This window comes from Prosopis cineraria, unplaced genomic scaffold (assembly GCF_029017545.1).
Source record: "Prosopis cineraria cultivar Desert tree isolate PC_DT_omini unplaced genomic scaffold, ASM2901754v1 PC1880, whole genome shotgun sequence".
NCBI classification, from domain to species: domain Eukaryota; kingdom Viridiplantae; phylum Streptophyta; class Magnoliopsida; order Fabales; family Fabaceae; genus Prosopis; species Prosopis cineraria.
In genome coordinates this window covers 1-19,800 of record NW_026557205.1, presented here as the reverse complement: position 1 = coordinate 19,800, position 19,800 = coordinate 1, and the positions used below count along the sequence as shown (strand labels likewise).

At 30.7% G+C, this 19,800-nt stretch overlaps 2 pseudogenes; both read right to left on the bottom strand.

Moving 5' to 3' along the window:
• Window positions 1-815: 815 nt before the first annotated feature.
• On the bottom strand, window positions 816-6,535 carry LOC129301075 (uncharacterized; annotated as a pseudogene).
• An 8,496-nt stretch (window positions 6,536-15,031) lies between these two features.
• LOC129301077 (UDP-glycosyltransferase 91C1-like) lies at window positions 15,032-16,607 on the bottom strand (annotated as a pseudogene).
• Window positions 16,608-19,800: the final 3,193 nt, after the last annotated feature.

Sequence of the window (19,800 nt, the reverse complement as noted above, 5' to 3'; positions counted from 1 at the left end):
ACTAACATTTTTCCTATGCCACCATAAATTAGATAAGTAATGTAAAACATTTTAACGCAGTACAGTAACACTACGTTTGGATGAGGAGGAAAAAAAAAAAACAAGAAGTTAGAAGGAAACAAAATAAAAGGAAAAAAAATGAATACAAGAAAAAATAGGAAAAAAAAAAATTATTACTCCCTATATTTGGATGGATAGAAGAAAATAGAGAAGAAAAAAAATGAACAAATATATCAATGACTATTATACCCTCATGTCAATATATATATCTATATATATATATAATGTAATTATCTTTATAAAAAGTAAATTGAATATCAATAAAATAATAAAAAATCAAGTGAATAATTTTTAAAATTCAATTTAATAACATAATAAAATAAATTATGGAAGGTACAAATCTGGCAAATAAAGAAAAGAGGACAGATGAAGAGGCCCGGCAAGGTTTTATAATTTTATGAGGTTGCTTTCATCATCATCTAACAAAATGAAATGGTGAGGTATGAAGAAGACGGAGACGAGCACTGCGTTGTAAGATAGAGCAACGCGATTGTTTCTTAAGTCAAAACCACTGAAGAATATCTGCCAATTGTAGCTGCCTGGGTGAAAGATGGTAAGACAGAGAGCCCTTAGTTGAAGAATGTGCAAATACGAAGAAGAAGCAAGAGGGAAGAGGCTAGAGACGATTTTTTTTTTTTTTCTCCCGACGCTTTCTTTCCAACTAAAGAGAGGAAAGGTGAATTCGATAATATGATCAATATTTTAATTTTAATTACTACGTATTAACTGTTAAGAAAAAATAAGGATTGAGGATAAGAATTAGCGGCTCCGCTGAATAACTCAAGTGCGAGAGAATTGCTAAACGGCTAAAGCCATCACAAAGCATGGGAAACATTTACGTTAGTCTGTCATTCTCATTTTCATTGCTCCCCACTCTCCCCTAACACGATTATAAAAGAATTTCTCATTTCAATTTGAACGGACAAAAAGAGAGGGAGGAAATGAAAAAGAGAATCACTGCAATATGAAGAATATCAGGAATGTTTCCCCCTCGGCTCCAGAAAGAGCAAGGCTGAGAGTGTTGTCTCCTGTATGTCTCCCTACAACTCCACAACTTCATCTTCTCTGCATTCTCCCACATCGATCACCATCGTTCCTTTCTTCTTCGTCGGCACTACCCTGCAACAGTTCCTTCTTGGCGACTGCATCAAAACCTGTCCCATCAGTTCTCATTTTCCATTCCAAGAAATTTAAGGGAAATTGAAATTACCTTATCCCACAAATGCGGGTCTGCTTTCTTATGCACCTCAACTCTCTGGATTTGAGAAGGATCCTCCATTTTCCACCTGCATTCCGGTTTGACTCGGTCCTCACATACTCACTCTTTGTCTTGTCATTCAGAGCAACTGCACCGGATAAATAATCAACGACGGCTTCTGGCAAACATGGCGCGACACGGGGCGTGTATTGAACGGGTATGCGGTGTAGTCGGCCCGTTTATACCAGTTCAGGAAGGTCCTCGCGGGCATCTCCATTTCTCGCGGCGAGAAGGTACCTCGAAATATTTGAACCGCGTAGCCCCAAGACACGGATACGGTCCAAGTTCTTTTTTTGTCGTAGCAAATGGATTGTTGGATGAGGCCGTGCGGGTCGAGCTTCATGGGCCCTTGGAGCCTCTTCAGAGCTTGGATCCGGGTCATATTTGGAAATATGGGCTCCACCACATCCAAGTGGTGCAGTGAGACAAGTGGGGTCACTGGATGGGCTGCTAGAAGCCCAAAAATATTCCCGTACACATCAAACTGGTCAAAACATGAATGGCACAACACACGAATTTTATCAATCATAATGATAGAAGAATCTGAATTATTTTTAAATAAGTACATCTCTATCTTTTATGAATCTGCGTAATTTTTTCATATATTCATTTATTTTAGATAAATTTATTTTTAAAAAATTAAATTTATCAATAATCAATAAAAATAAACAAAGAGATCAAGGAGGGAAGATAGTGGAGGTTAAGGGTGTTCAACTTATACTCATTTTGATTGGTCCAATTTCATTCTGCTCATATCACAATGAATTTTGTCTCAATCTGAAAATAATTGGGATAATACTTTGTGGGACGAGGTGAGAAAGGGTTCGGGACTAAAAGTTGTTTAATGCGTACAATTCTTATTTAAAACTAAAACTTTTTGTATTGATAATTTTAATGATACAAAATAAGCAAGACATGATAATCTTTCTTTACAATGTATTAATTATATTAATACAATTTATTCATATATTTATCTATTTAATAATTTTTATTTATATCATATTTCTTATTTTATTTTTAAAAGAGTCATTAGCTTAACATATCTCAACTAAAGAAAAAAAAACAATTCAATGTTGTGTTTAACTTGTCCATTATTGTTATTTTTATAGTCTACAAATAACTTGTAATTACTATCATAATATGTTATATCTCATGTATACTTAACTTCTAAGGTACAATTATACACTTATAATTGTAATTGATATAACCCAATAATTAGCTTTTAATTGTTGAGATTTATGAATTCATATTGTTTTGGTTATCACCTTAGTAAGTTGTATGATTTAAAATTTTAATTAATGAATGTTATTATCAAGACATTTTTCTTACATTGTCCACTTTATTAAAACAGCAAGACATTTTAATTTCATCTTGATCCTATCTTAATTCCTAATAAAATGATATAACTTTTAAGATGGGATGGAATATGAAACAAAAATTCAGTTCCAATTTAACACCACTAGTGGAAGTGGAGGTGAGCCTCCCATTTCCCAATCACGGAGCTGATCGTGGGCTCTGTATCTTCACAAATGTCTGATTACAGGAAAGGCTTTTTCTGTGGGCTACACTCATCATACCAGAACAGGACAGGTCATATTTTAAAGTCATGGGACACCTCGCGCCACCTTTCTACCATCTGTCCACTTGGAAGACAACATTTCAAACTACACATTACTTTTGGGTTTGACTCTTCATTGAACAATTTGGACGCGTTTCTGATTGAAAACCTCGCTTCTAATTTTATTTTATTTTTTTGGACAAATTTCCCCAGGATGACCAAGCAAATCTACTAGTTATTGAGTCGCAGAGTTTTAAAATTAGTACGAGTAGTATTCTTGTTATATTTTTCTGATAATTCATTACTTTCAATTTATTTTATCAAAATTTAAAAACATTAAATTTTACTGACTTTATCATAAAATTTAAAAAAATTTCACATCTATTCCTAATAAGGTTAAAAAAACTATTTTTAACAATTTTTTAATATTTAATAAAGATAGAAAAGTAAGAATAAACATAGAAAATGCCTATCAAAAATTAATTTTCACTCTATTCTATAAATAGATAGGAAAGAGTAATTATTAGTGCCAGCATTTGCGGAAGGCTAGGTCAACAAATCATGATTCAACCAAACATAAACAAACACTTTGTCTGTCTCCACAAAAAGACATGGCTATATTCAACATTCGTCACAAGAAGTCAAACCAACCGATTAATTTTAACCCTAGGTCCATTTTCGCTAAGTAATTTACTTAGGTGCCCACTTTTACGGGCAGTAACAAACATTCTTTGCCCTGAATTTTAGACGCTTCCGTTTTGGGTTTTCTGGTGTTAATATTTGGTTCGGCCTTCCCAAAAAGCATATCATTGTCATAGCCGTACAAACCACGTCTATGTTCGCTAATTGCTCTACATGGCTATTAGAGTTGGGACTATTTCACACCGAGCTCAACTAATTTACTAAATAAATTTAAGTTAGATTCATGTCTTTAATTAAATTTATTATTTAATTAAATCTATTTAATTAAATGGATCAAGTTTATTGTTTCAAAACCTAACCTATAAACTTAACAAATCAACCTATTTACCTATATATATATATATATATATAATATGTAATATATCACAAACATATCATATTCACCATTTGAATTTAACCAATTTATTATTATTTTTTATTTTTAAACTATGTTTTCAATCATATTGGACTTATATTTTAATTTTAATATTATTACTTTATTATTATATTGTATGATAGTTGGTAAATTCTTTTAATTATTATATATTATAATTGATAAATCAAATTATATATTACATATTATAATATTTAATATATATTTGAGACATTTAAAACTAAAATACAAGTCTATTTAATTCTTTTAAATAAGTTTTAAATCAAATCAAACTTTAAGTAAGCCCAATCTATTAAAAACATATCAATTTTACTATTTAATTTTTAATTAATCTATTTTTTTATTTCTATTTATATTTTCAATTATATTATATTTATATTTTAATTTTAATGTTGTTATTTTATTATTATATATATTGTAGTTGATAATCATTTCAATTATTATATACTATAATTGATAGATCAGGTTATATATTGTATATTATAATAATCTTAAAGTATATTTAAAACTTTTAAAATTAAAATACGAGCTCGTTTAAAATGCTTACTTTTAAATCATGTCAGACTTTAAGTAGGTTCGTATCTGAACTATAAAAAAAAAACTTTATATAAACTTTAGGTCAAGTTCAAGCCTTGACTAATCACATGCTCAGATCTATTGATCAAAACCTAACTTGAAATAACTTATTTTCACCCCTAATTGTTACTCCCTTCATTTAAAAATATAAAACATTTTTAATTAAATTTCACCTCTCAATAAAGTAGTTACCTACTTTTAAAATAACTCTATCTTTTCATCTTCATCTTAATAAATACTCTACAATAAATATAAAATTATTATCAATAGAAATATTAAAAAAATAATAATTATATTTTAAAAGATTATAAATATTTATATTTATAAATATTTAACTTCTCACAACATATTTTATATTTTTAAATAAAGAAAGTATATTTTAATCATTTTGTTTGTTGTTGCCCAAATTGGTTGATTATTGATAATAATACTACGTTATTAGAAAAAGCAAGAGCCGTAAAAATGTCCAAACTCCTTCCAAATTGTTTCTACTTATTATTTTACCTATCTCAATCATTAGTCATGTGTTTCGTATCTATTCCGCTTAGTTTCCTCCGTTTTCTCAGGAATCAACCGGAAAGAAATACAAACAAAAAATGAAAATCAATCAAGCCGGACAAGAAAAACCATAAACAAGAATTCTAGAATTCACTGCTGACCTGATGAAATCCTCTCTCTTTGGTCAGAGGAACACCGAGCTCCGCCATACACGCCTGAATCCGATCATCTGAGCCGTACAATCCTGGGTACCTTTGAATGCACCTGTCCTGCATTTCTCAAGCGCCACCGCTAAAGGATAGCTAATGGCGAATCCGCCACCGCCATAAGCCATATTGTAAGAGAATATATATTCTGCAAGTGACTCTCAGACGAACTCCCAATGTAATAGAACTGCTTGTGATCATACTTCCGCAAGACCTTCACCAAATTCTCCGTCACGAACACCGTGTCGTCGTCCCCCATCACGAACCACCTCGCCCCCACCGTATTCCCGAGCCTAAGCGTCTCGGAAACGATGCGCGAGATTCGAATCGCTGATTTGTGCCCTTTGGGGTTTTTGTACGAAAACCTAGCGGTATCTTCGGAAATCTTCAGGGGAGGGAGCAGATTTTTGTCTTTAGAGTCGGTTTCTACCTTCCGATCAAGCCAAACGATGCCTCGCATTTGATCAGGCCTCCACCAGAGCTTGATGTACTCTTTCCTCTGCTTCCATAGCTTCGCCGAAGCTCCGATTCCGAAGACGATGTGTGAAATGTTGGTTTCATCGGAGGGTTTCGGGATCTCCTCAACGGCGTCGTCGATCGACGGTGATATATGGTTAATTAAAGGAAGAGGGTTTTGCTGTTCACAGTCGTAAGAATGGGTGACGAATCGAAGGGAGTAGAAGAGGTAGGAGACGGAGACTATGAGAAAGAAGAAGGCGATAAGCTTGGAGAAGGTCCATGAGAGATAAAAGTGTTCCGAATCTTTGAAATTGTTCTTCATCATCGTGAACATGTCTGAAGATGGAGAAGAGCCCCTGAACCCGGATATAAACGGACAAGTGAATTGTTCATAACTTGCACACTACCGAATGTAAAACCCCATCACAGAGATTTACAGGAAAAAGAAGACGAAGTGGGAGGATAAGTAACCCTCGAGGACCTTGAGCTTAACGAGAATTATAAATCTATATTGCTCGAATTTATACTTGAAAAAAAAAAAAAGGTAAAACCAGCAACGCTTGGAATTCAACTCGGGTGAGAACTGAGGAAGAGGGAGACGATTGGTTGGTTGGAGAAAAAGAATAAAAGTGATGAGAAACTGAGGCAGAAATTTTTGCTGGAGAAAAGGAAAAGCACTTAGTTAGAATGGGGAGAAACGCAACAACGCGTGCTTAATATATCATCATTTACATGCTTACTTACACAAAATGGATGTGAAATCTTTTTGGAACTTTATTCAGGAACAATGGCTGTGAAACCGGAAATTCTTCGCTTTCAGTTTGCCATTCATGGTTAAATTAAATTCAACAGACTTCCTTCCTCGTTTATGTTTGGCGTTACCAGATTTCCTGCAGGTCTAGATTCCATTCACTCGCACTTCAATTACCGGAAACTAACTCTTCTAGTGTTAGAACGCTTACATTGTACTATTCAATATAATTTTTTTTAGTTAAACTCCACTCACTCTTTTCTAATTTATAAGATATTTTTAAACAAATTTACATATATCAATAAAATTCATGAAATATAATTTACAACTTTAATTCAAAACAAAAATAAAATTTTAAAAAATATCTTTCATTTAATACTTCATCTATAAGAGAAGATCAAGATGAAGAATATAATAAGAAGGGAGTTAGTTAAGTATTGGATAAACATTATTAATAAAATTTTATTTTTATTAAAATGTCTTGTATTTTAAAATGAACTAGCTAGTATGTTATATATGTTGGAACCAAAATAATGTTGTAAGTATTAAGTAACTTTTATGTTATTAACCACTATTTTGAAATGATTTGATTCTAACTAAATAAACCATAGTAGACTAGAATGAAATATTTAACTTGGGTAGATAGGAAGAGGACCCAACTTGCACATGTTATGAGTAATCTTATTTAAGTTTGGAGGGACAATTTGGTCATTATATTTTTAAATAACCTTTTGCCTTAGCAAGTATATGCTTGCCATCAGCATAGAGTTCGAAATAAGGATCAAGCTTAAAAATTCTATTTAAATAAAAATTTAGACTTGAAAGATAAGGGGTTTTGAGGAAATTGGGCTGTTGGGGCCGACCCTGATAAGTCATGAAAAAATGAGCTCGAGCCTAATCGATCCTTTAAAACTTTTTTTTTTGTTGCAATCTATGTAAAAACGGTGCATAGAGGAAAAATTTAAAGCTTAAACTTCTTTAATTTCTAATCTCTCATTTCCTCATCCTGAAGTTTGATGTTTTTATAGTCACTCATTTGCTCTCCTGTCAGTCGTCGCTTATCTTTGCTTCACTTAGCATCTTTGCTCTTCCGTTAGCCATCGATTATTCCTGTCTTGTCTCTAATCTTCACCTCACTCAGAGTCACTTAGCTCTCCCTCCTACATTTGCTTGCCCTGTCGCCCCTCACATCTATTACATATGCTTTCCCTCATGCCTTTCATGATCTACTTTTTTACGCACAGCTGTTGTCTTGCCATAGGTGCTAGGTAATTGATACTTTGATTGTTTTAGGTGGGTACTTTGATTCTCACTAAATTTAAGCAAAGTAATCTTTTTTTTTCCCAACTAAAGCAATTATCTTGATTTATTTTATATTTAATTTTAGAACATTGTAATAAAATTATAATATTATTTTTTTTATTCTTTGTAATTGGATTTACAGGCCCAACCCTTATCTCTTTATATAAGAGGCCAAGCCTCAAGATGTAAAAAAATTTTAAAAAATTTAACTTCAAGGCCTAAGCCTATGAGGATCGGGCCTGCCTGTTTTCCAAATCTACATCAGCATGTGTTCATATTTCAAGTAAGTTGCTCTCCCTTTAACCAATGCATTATCTCAATACCAAACTCTAACATGGAATTTCGATGGACCTTGGCATGCAATATATATATATAGAAAGAGAGAGAGAGAGCAAATATAATGTCATGGTAACCTTATAAGGGCACGGGCCCCTTACCATAGATTAACAGAAGGTTAAACTGTTGAAATACGAGTTGTCTCAATTTGTGGGGATTTTTTTTTTTTTTGGGTCAGGGGGAGCCCCCCCCCCTTCTCCCTTTTTGTTTTGGTACGGCGAAGCTGAAAAGCCCAATGAAGGGGAAGAGCAAATTTTACAATAATGTATCAAATTATTTTTTGTTGACAAAAAGGACGATTACAATTGTAATTATATTTTATTTAAAATGAGGTATTATTTTGAAAATATTAAATGGTATAGCCATTTTTTCTTAAAATACGAGAATTAATTCAATTTTTTTGTATTCAGATTTGGGAACAGTACCACTTTATTAAATTGAATTTCTTAAAAAATACGTAATTTAGGAGTGTTTTAAATCTAAAGCTTCTCTTTTTAAGATATTTTTTCTTCTTTTCGTGTACATGCTTTTGACACTTTTTTTTTTGGCCTAAACATGTTTTTGACACTTGAATCGACATGATTTTATCAGAGAATAGGAGATTAGCCTCTTTAACGTCTTTATTAGAATATTGTATATCATTCATAAATTAAAATTATTTAAATTATCACAGAAAATCCACGCAAACATAAGAGGAAATATTTCAATTTTTTGTTAAATATTACAGTTCACCAAATAAAATACACATGAATCTAGTCAAATAATCTCAGATATTCCTCCACGTTTTTTACGTGAATAGCTGTTTTTTAACCAACAGATCAGATATTCATCAAACAGTAAAATGTTTAAAACATCATATAGCACAGTTATATAATTCGTTCGTGTAATAATAATAATAATAATAATAATAATAATAATAATAATAATAACAGTAATAATAATTTATTAAACAAGGAGGGGTAAATTAAAATGCATTTTTACCAGCAAAATACACTTTCATATACTTACCCCAACTCAGAAAGACCGTGACTTATTGGGTTTGGTGGGAATGGACTTTAGCAAATTCGATCCACATGAGTTGTTGTGGGTGGGGCTTCGCTGCCTCATTTTTCTAAAAGTAATTTGTTATATAAAAAAATTATTCTTGAGAGCTTCAGATTAAATACAAAATAATATATATATATATATATAGAGAGAGAGAGAGAGAGAGAGAGAGTCAGGTGAACCCTGTGGCTTGGGGGTGAAAGTGTTTTGGGATTCACAACTCAAGCCACCAGTTCGGATCCAGGCACTCTCAATCTCGTACGCACGAAACAACAACAACAATAAAACAAAAAAAAAAACATAGGTTTATATATTCGAAAAATGCGAGAGGCTTAAAAAAACGTGAGAGGATTTTTAACGTGATATAATTTTTTATTTCAAATTTTTAACATATTTAAAAATGTAAAATGTTAATTGAAAGTCTCATATTATTGTTTATTTATGTGAATATAATTTCTGGTACAAGTATTAATATCTTATTTAGAACTATAGGTTTATATTTGAATATTATTGGATCTAAATAAGGGTATTTAAAAAAATAACTTTTAGATCCTTAAATAATTTAAAAAATGTAAAATATTATACAAATAGTAATATGAAACTTAAAATATTACATTGACATGGATTACATTTTGAACACAAAATATTGGCCCTTTTTTTTTTTTCTTGGGCCAAGAAACATAGGGAGGATGGGTTAGGGGCCATGAACGTGAAACCAAAAGAACCCAATGATGAGAATTCGGCAAGCGAAGGCATGAGAAGCGATCCCGCTTTGGGGCATAAAATGGCAGACGTGAATTGTTTCGAAGACTCGTTCCTCACATGAAGTTTAGCCAGTGATTGGTGCCATCATTTACAATATATATCATGCTTATCCAACATGAACATGTCATCAATATATATCATGACATTTAAGTGATACTCCATCTATTTAAAATTATAAAATATTTTGGAGGCATCATATTTAAAAGTGTCTTTTAGCTTTTAGGAATAATTTATGAGATCTTTTTAAATGCGTCCTTAACAAATGTTGAAAATTAATGAAATATTTATAGGCATTCTTAATTAATTTGTCATATTAAATAAGAATAGACATAAAAATATAAGTTAGTTTTTAATGATGTTCGCTATTTTTTTAAGGTGAACATTAGTAAAAATTACCTTATATACTTTCTCCATTTTGAATTATACTCTTTCTTATTTTATTATAAGGTACATTCTAAAAAAAAATTTAACAGTTAATATAAGACATTGGATGTGTTATTAATTACACTTTTCTAATATTACCTATACCTAAACTCATTAATCGTGAGAGAGAATATAATGTAAATTTAAAAAAATTTAATTTAAATAGAAGTGGAGTTAAAAGTTTATTATATTTTCAGACAAAATTAATGGCTTTAATCATCTTTTTTGATTACAACAAGATAATTAGAGGTGCCTTGTACTCCCTTCATTTTTTATTATTAGAGAAACTATAACTTTGACTTGTATTTTTTTATAAACAAAATCACTCACTCTAATGAGCATTTATTGCACATTTTTTTAAATTACTTCTCATAACTTACATCAATGAGAAACAATTAATGTATATTTATGTTGATTAACACAGGGTATTTTGGTCTACTTTTCTATTTCTCAATATAATTATTATAATTAACTAACTTTCTTAAACTGTATAATATATTTTTTCTTTTATATATAAAAACAAATAGAGTAATAGAAATGGAAAGGAATAAGTCACATTTAACTAATTTACACTCCCAATAAGTTACGTAATGACATTTAAAAATTATACATTCTTTATGTGTCTATCTTTATTTAATAGAGTATTTTAATTAAGACATTTTATTAATTAAACCCCAAATTAAATTTATCTTTGAATTTTTTTATTAATTATATCTTGAAAGATATAAATATTTTATATTTTTTAATATGAATTCCCTCTCCAGGTCCTTAATATTAGGCAAATTTGACCAACTTTGCACTTATTAATAATAATTTTTATATCCTTAAATTATTTAAAAATATGTTCTCTATTCATTTAAAAATGTAAAGCATTTTTAATTGAATCTCACCCCTAATAAAGTAGTTACTTATCTTTAAACTAACCATATCTTTTTATATTTATCTTTATTTAATAGGATGTTTCACCCTAAAACAATATAAATTGGTTTTATTCAATAAGGGTATTTTTTTAAAAAGAAAATAATTACACTTTAAAAAATTAAAAATTCCTTATATTTTTTAACATCTAACCCTTTTTAATGGATGAATAACTTTTTAATATTATCCCTTATTTACAATTAATAATCATAAATAATTGTTGTCTAGAAATTCAAATAATAATAAATAAATGAGGGGTAAAATTGAAAGAAATATTAATTACATTAACTTTACCTTACATCAAGGATTAAAAAAGGCTTTCAATTTTGTCTTATATTAAAAATTGGAATAAGTGATTTAGGAGAAATTATTTTATTATACTGAAATAGTGAAGTGAGTAATTTTAAATGGAGTGAGAAGTAAATAGGTAAAAATAAAAAAAGAAGTAAATAGGTATAATGTTGTGACTCGTGAGGTTGTAGAAGTGATGATTCACATATTTTTACCTCACTTTTATTGATTTTTTAGCACTTGTTTTGAACTATTTGAGTTCACTTGGTTAATAATTGTAATTAAGGGGCAAATAAATATTTTTAAAGAATTGTTGGAATTTATTGCATGTTTTTTTCAGATTTTATTGAATATTATTGTTAATCCCTAAAATACATTTTTTTTCTAATGATTGATTTTATTATTTTTTTATAGGTGACTATATGAAAAAGAGAATAAACAAGAGGATAAATTGGGATTTTTTCTCTCTCTCCTTTTTAATTTCTTGTCCACTCATTTTTGGCATTATTTTTTCTCTTCATTTATTTTTAAGTGTTTTCCCTTGGCCATTCTGATGGGGAAGCAATTTTTAATGAATCACCACTTCATCTCATTATCTCTCTTTCTTCCACCAATTCACGTGAGCCTCACTTATTTTAAGTCCACCTCATTTCCATCATTTTTTTTCTTCTTTCTACAACAAAATTAATCATTCACTCACAGCTTCCTTAATTCATTCACTCGGTGCACGGAAACTGTCTTATTTTCTTCTCTTTCGTCCTATCTTCTTTCTATTTCACCACCGCTTCATTCTTTCTCTTCTCCTTTTTTATTTACACACGTCCAGCTTCCCCACGCACGCGATCGTCTTTTCTCTCATCGTATCTCCACTTCTCTTCTCTCTTCATCTTGCTCCGTCCTGCTTCTGCAATTGGTCACAAGTTCCAAGATACAATCCAATCAGACAAGTCCACTCGTCATCCGATTCAAAACCTTGCAAGAATCACAGCCTCTACTTTCCAACTTTTCAATTCGCACGCTTCATTCTTTCCCACCATGGCCGTGGGTTCAACATCCTTTGGAGGAAGATCTGAGATGAAATTACGTGGCTAAATTCACTTGGAATCCAAGGAGCAGTGGATGTGCATGAGTCTTTGATCCTCAAGGAGGCTAAGCATTTTAATTCTAATTTTCTTCTCTATTCTAGTTGCAATTTTTCTAAATGTCCTAATTTGATTTGAAGGCTGTAATTAATACACTTTAAGTATTTGATAAAATGCTTGAGACATTTGGTTGATGAGAACTTTTATTTTGATTGTTGGAATGTTGGATTTATGCTGAAATTTTGAGCTTTATTGTTATATTCACACGTTTGGCTTGTTCTAGAATTGGCCTAATATATTAAATTGAATGATAGTATTGTTAAGTCATTAGAAACTTGATTTGGATTTAATCCACTGTTTAATTCAAATTAGCTACTGCTTGTGGCTATTTTTAACAAGCAATGGCAATTTACACATTAGGAACTTAATGAAACAAGTTTAATTTGTCATATGATTGCTAGAATTCTAAGATTTATAGTAGCTTTGCTTATTAGGTTTAAATGGTTGTTTGGATTGCATAAAACTAATGAGAATGAAAGTTTAGCCAATTAAATATTTGTGATAATGATTTTATTTTACTAAATTTAAAAGAATTTATCATCTTTAATTGAACACATTTACTCATTTTTTCGTAAAAAATGAAAAGCATAAAAATATTGATTTAGGTTGACTTTAATTACATTTTAGGTGATTGAATCAAGACTCTTTGCTATTGTTTATTCACTTACGAATTAATTCTAAATCAATCTCAATTCAATTCGCTGGGAAGAAGAATCTAAGTTGCACTTTATATATATTTAGGTTATAGGTTAGTTAATTTGAAGCTAATACAACTTAAGCTTATCAAGAAGCTATGTCATTTTGTTTTCCTTTTCGTTTTCTTTTCTGACCCTTCAACCTTGCATGATTGAAAAAAATCTCTCCCACACACTCTAAAAGATCAACATAATGTGAGTTCTCTATAAATGCGTAATATTAACTTTTTACCCCAAAAAATGCATAAAGTTAACTTGAAAAAATTATTGTTTTATCCTTATAGTTTTGATTTAAGTATAATTTAATCTCTAAATTTTGATTCTTTATAACTTAATTTTTATAGTTTTTACTCAATTGTAATTCAAGTCATAAACTTTGACTCAGTACAATTCAGTCCTAATACTTTTTGTTATTTTAGATACTAGTCTCTATATTTAAAAAATTAGAAGTACAAATATTAAAATTATTTTAAGATTTTAATCTTTATAAATATTAAAATTTTTAGAAATTAAAAATATACGTCCTTAAATTTCAATATGTTTTTGGCAGTTTTTGTGAACTTAACTCCTTATTTTATAATCATTTTTAGCTAGATACTATGCCAAAACTTATTAAAAAAAATTAAAGTATTAGGCCAATAAAAAATAAACGCTTAAAAATCCGCTACTATGTTAAACATAAAATTTAGTGACCCCATAATATCAATTGTAATATTTATAGTTTCATATTTTATTTAAAAAAGTAATATTTACATAAATTAATCAGGAGGATGACATAGACATCTCCTCAAGTTTTAAGTGTTAAACTTTAAAAATTTATAAATTTAGCTCTTAATTTTATAATTTTATTAAAATGAATTTATAATATTGTGTTCCTAATAGAGAAACCAAATTTATTATTTATTTTTTAATCATATTAAAATTTTAAAAATAAATTATAAATTTATCACAATAAATTTGTATAATTAAAAGATAGACTTACAAATTTATGAGATTTGGTACTTTGGATTTAATTTAAATTGATTAATCTTCTTGGGATCTATCTATCATTCTTCCAAATTAATATACACCATAACACCTTAAAAATAATCACTTGACGGATCAATTCATTTTTATAAATCAAACCCTAATCCTCAAATCCTTTACGATTGTCAAGCAGATTAATTTATTGATAATTCTAATTTTTATAATCTCATTTGTTAAAATATAGAATTAATATTTTAAATTATAAAAAAATAAAAAATATAGGGACTAAGTTACAACAATTTAAAATTTAAAAATTAAATTATATTAAATTAAAATTATAAATATTAAATTATATTGAATTAAAAGTCTGAGTTACAACAGAATGAAAATTATGAAGAGCAAAAGATTAATCTCTCTTGAGTATTAACTTTTATGGGTGAAGCCGAACAAGGGCCGGAGGAGGTCGGCTCTGAGCCTCTCGGACCGATATGAAAGTCAACACCGAGGGTGTGGGTCTCTTTATGCCTCTCGGGGCCCAGTGTGGGTCCCATAATTAGTGTACGCTCTGATCAAAGACACAAGTTAATATATTTCATGTTTAAATTCATGGCAGTATAAATCATACTTTAATACTATATTTAATCATAATCACGCAGGTTCTGCGTGATATAGATATGAGACATGCATATAAATTATAGACCCCAATCAAAACGCATAAAGCCCACTTAATTCATAATTATTTCATGCACGATTATTCTCACAGCGATTGAAGAGCCAGAAGACAAATGCGTAGGCGCAAAGAAAAAGTAAACAGTAGAAGTACATATCCATCCACTCTTTTCATAATTGCGCAAGCACCAGCTTGCGAGGACCGAGAATCACTTAGTTTGGCGTGATTTCAGGAACTGAACAAGTTGGCCAATGTAGTGTTCATGTTGCAGCTTCATGTCTCTGAAAATGGGAGCAGCCTGCTTTGCACGGACCCTCAAGGGCTCTCCTTCTTCCAAAACCATGGCAATCTTCAGAGCCTTTGCTATGCCATCCCTACTGAAGGATCCGTCTTCTGCTCTCTCTATCTCCACAGCCAGGCCTTTCTCTACCAGTAACCTTGCATTCAAACCCTGATCGGCTATCATTGGCAGAAGCGCAAGGCTGTGCCCAATCCTAAGATCTCGATCATAGAGCCCCATCCAGCGTGAAACAACGAACCCCCGATTGATTCGTGGCTCAGAATCTCCAGTTGGGGTGCCCAACCTAAGGTCACAATCCCCTTTCCCCTCGTTCTCGCTGCAAACCCTGGAGGTAGAAATTCTGTTTCGTCCTTAGCCCATTCTGGTTCTCTGAGAGCCCAGATAAATGGCAGATCTGAAAGCTCTAGCCCGTGAGCTATCTCGTGAATTTGTTCCTTGCTGAGCTTGCATTCACTGCCAAACCCAATAAACACAACTGACCTGGGCTTTTGGTCATCCAGCCACTTGAAGGTATCTTTCCACGGTTGATCATTAAGTTGTGTTCTCTCGTGCATGTCTGGTGGGAGAAAACCCGTTGGTATCACTGGCTTCCCGTGAAGTTGTTGAAGCAAATCCAGGTAAGGGCCCTCAAACTCACAGCATGTCCTTAAAGCAATTGCTCGGCTATTCTTCATGACCCTTGCAAGTCGTTCTACATCAGAGAACGGAGTGCCGTTTGATCCAAAAAAGAATTTGAACATTTGAAATGCCTCGTGCTTCTTTTTTTGCCACTGATGAAGGAAATTGACCCAAGGAGGGGGAGACATGAGAGATTCCATGGATGGCCTGACCTTCATTCGGGCTTCCCCTGTCAAATATTCAGGAGGACCGACAAATGAAGTTGTTGCAGCAGAAAAGGCACTGAAGTACATGACTGGAATTTGGAGTTCTTGAGCAATGTCTATCGCCCAGTGAGACATGAAGTCGATGATTATCCAATCTGGAGATTGATGTGCCACAAATTTTTGAAACGGGTCTTGCAGGAGATCGTAAGCCATTTTCAACTGTGGAATTTTGTGGAATGGGACATCTGTGGAAGCTTCTGCACCTCTTGGGAGGTCCCCATTTTGCAGGTGTGGTAATGGCAGCCCTATTAGGGCAATGAGGGAGGCTAAACTTGAAGGGACTTTGGGAAGTCTTTCAACATTTCTGGGGGTGGTCACGAAAGAGACTCGGACTCCAAATTTGGCCAAGGCGATGGAAAGCTGAAAGAATGGCATCATGTGGCCAAAGGCAGACCATGGAAGCATCACTACATGAAGTTCCTTCGCCATTTTCTTTCTGTTTCAAGTCACTGATTCGAAAAAGAAGAGCGAGTTCTAGTTTATGGTGTAGCACTTGTGAACTTGTTAGTAGGTGCCACTATCAAAAAGACACTTTCTAATAAAGAGGCGGATGGATTACATACGTGGCCTTTTTTGTGGCCACCAATCACACAAGCTACGTCATTTTTCGCCTCCGGGCCACCGCCTTTACTGAAGTTTTTTATTATTACTCTGAGTAGACTCGATGGATTATTTTTGGTGGCGATGGGGAGGATTTAATGTGAGAGAGAAAATGGGATTTCCCTTTTCGGAAAAAAACAAAAGAATAGCAATTTTCAATTGTTCTGTGGGATTTCCCTTTTTTGGATAATATTTATTTTATGATATTATTTTTATTGAAAAATATTATAAATTGTATTATTTTTTATGATCTCTTAGGTATTTTTTATCATTGTAATTCTTTAATCTCTTTCAAAGTTTAAAATTTGTTTTTAACCTTAATAATATGTAAGAATAATTGAAACTTGTTGACATACTTTTACAAAAATTACATTTCATTTTAATTAGGAAAAATATATTTTAAAATGATAATATTAATATTTTTTTAATAAATTATTTTTATATATTTTTCAAAAAACATACTTGTAAGAAATTTTTGGATCAATCGGGCCAAACCTGGCTTGAAACTGCACATCAAGTTGGGGGGTGATGACCGGCGTGACTCTACTAAACATGTGTGGGTGGACATTTTCTTCTAGATGCAAGTGCTGTTTGGATATCCAAAGTAACTTTAAAAGGATTTTCAAAATTTGTCCCAAAAAAAATATCCAAAGTGGATGGGCGAACGCAGCAGCTTGCTGAGAAGAGACGTTAGAGCATTAATTATGGACAATAGATGTGCACCTAATTTTTTTATTTGATCATGCTTCCTTTTGATTAAAATTTTTTAATTTTATATTCACTAAAATAAAAAAAATAAATTTTTTTCATTCAACTTGATCAGCAATCTAAAAATTTATATTTAATGCCGATAGTTTAAATTTAATATTAATTTTTTTATAAATATAAATTTAACTATTAAATATACTTTTTAAAATATAAATTTAACATTAAAATTATAAAAAAAGTTAATTTAAACTTGGATCATATATTAAATTTGGATTATACAAACTAGTGATTAGATTCATTAAAAAAATTTATAATTGTTGTAAATTACTTATTCATATATACTTTAAATATTGGAGATTATATTAAATATAAAAAATTTAATATTAAATTTGAATTATTTATATTAAACTAAGATTGTCTAGATTGCTCGTGAGATTGTACATTTATAGATTGAACAGTTAATTATATTTATTTTCAATAACAAATATAAGTTGAACTGTTTAGTATATAATTTTTTTCAACATATCAAACTTTATACTTTTTAATCTTATTATTTAACATGTCAAAGCTTATACTATTTAAATTTTTATCATATTTTTAAAAATGTTTTTAATGTATATGTGCAACAAATTAAAATTATAAATCATTAAAAATTAATTTTCTTTTTTATAATTATACATTTAGAAGTACATTTCATTTTATATAATTCAAATAATTTTAATTTCTCAAATTAATTTTTTAAAAAATATCCAATAAATATTTTGTTACAATAATTAAATTTTATTAAATTAGTTTTCATCAATAAACTTTTCAATAAATTAACTTTTAACTAGTGGGGAAATCAAACATGCGCTTAATGTCTAATTAGTAATTCCAGTTATTCCCTGGTAACAATAATGAGATACCTGATGACTGATGTAATTTGCCCGCTTTCCTTTTATATCCCCGAACAGTCACCCCTTTTACCTAATGAAATATCCCATTTCCATTGACGAGGAAGAGGAGGAGGAGGAGGTACCTGTTGTGTTTGGTTTCTCTAAAAGTTATTTTTTTCGTTGAACTGAAAAAGCAACTCCATTGATTGTATCATTATATGAAGGGATAGTTTGTTTAAAAAAAAATGATAAAGATGGGAGCCAATGAAGAATTAGATTTTACATATTGGAACTAAAGTAAGCTCATTAATTATATTAGTTCCAATATAATTAATTAGTTTGTAGAATTAGTAATTAGCGTTAGGTTACATTAATTAGAATGACAAGAGACAATTGGTAGAGCTTGGGTGGAGAGTCCGGTCTGACGGGTTACTGTTTACTCTATTTTTATAAGAGCTTAAATTTAAAAATAATATTTTTTAAAGAAATCAAGTTTTGAAGCCTAATTCAAGTAACCTTAAAAATGGGCTCAGTTTGGGTAGTTTTTTTTAGGCCTGTTTCCGTTTACCTCACAAAAAATAAAATACTTATAAATTTTAAATTGAATTTAAACTTTAAATATTTTATACTTTAAAAATTAAAATTTTTTATTTTTGTTTAAATTTTAAACACTATAATTTGTATTTTTTAAAAGGATTAAAATATTATAATAAAATTTTTAAAAATCATAAAAACAAGCAGACAAGCTGCCTTCAGCTCCTCAAACAGGTTTCAGGAAATGATTACTTTTGAATAACGGACTTATAGCTCGAAGGCATTATGCCAAGCCCGTTTCCTAGCCCTAACCGTGGGCTCAAATCAGAGTTAAGAATTAGGCTTGGACGAGTCTTATGAGGCTTAAAAGGATTAAAAGGATTGAACTTAAAAAACCTAAAAATTTTTAGGGTCAACACTCTTTAATAGTGTCTGCAAGTTTTTTAACTGGTGTAAAATGTTTCCTGTAAAATTGTGATCTTATTATGAAAAGTAAAATTTTTCTTAAAAATACAAATTAGGTGCGTGAAGTTTCCAGGTTAATTATTTTTACATGAAAACTTGAGATCCTATTCTGAAAATTAACCGAGCATGTAAAATTTTTAAATTAAAGTTTTATATTTTTTTCTGAAAAATTGAAGTGAGGTGTGTAAGGCTTTCAGGTTAATTATTTTTTATGATATATTTTTCTTGAAAAATAAAAGTCGTGTGCTTCAAGCTACTAATTAAAAGGGTATTTTTTGACTTTGACGTCTAGAGATATTGACACTGAAGAACCAAAAAATGAAAGAAATTTTTAACGGGACTTTGAGACTTTTGCCTTGCCATTTATTTGGGCCTCATGTCCTCCTCCTCAATTTTCCCTAATTTCTTGCCCAACATGCAAGGGTCCACGGCACGAGCTT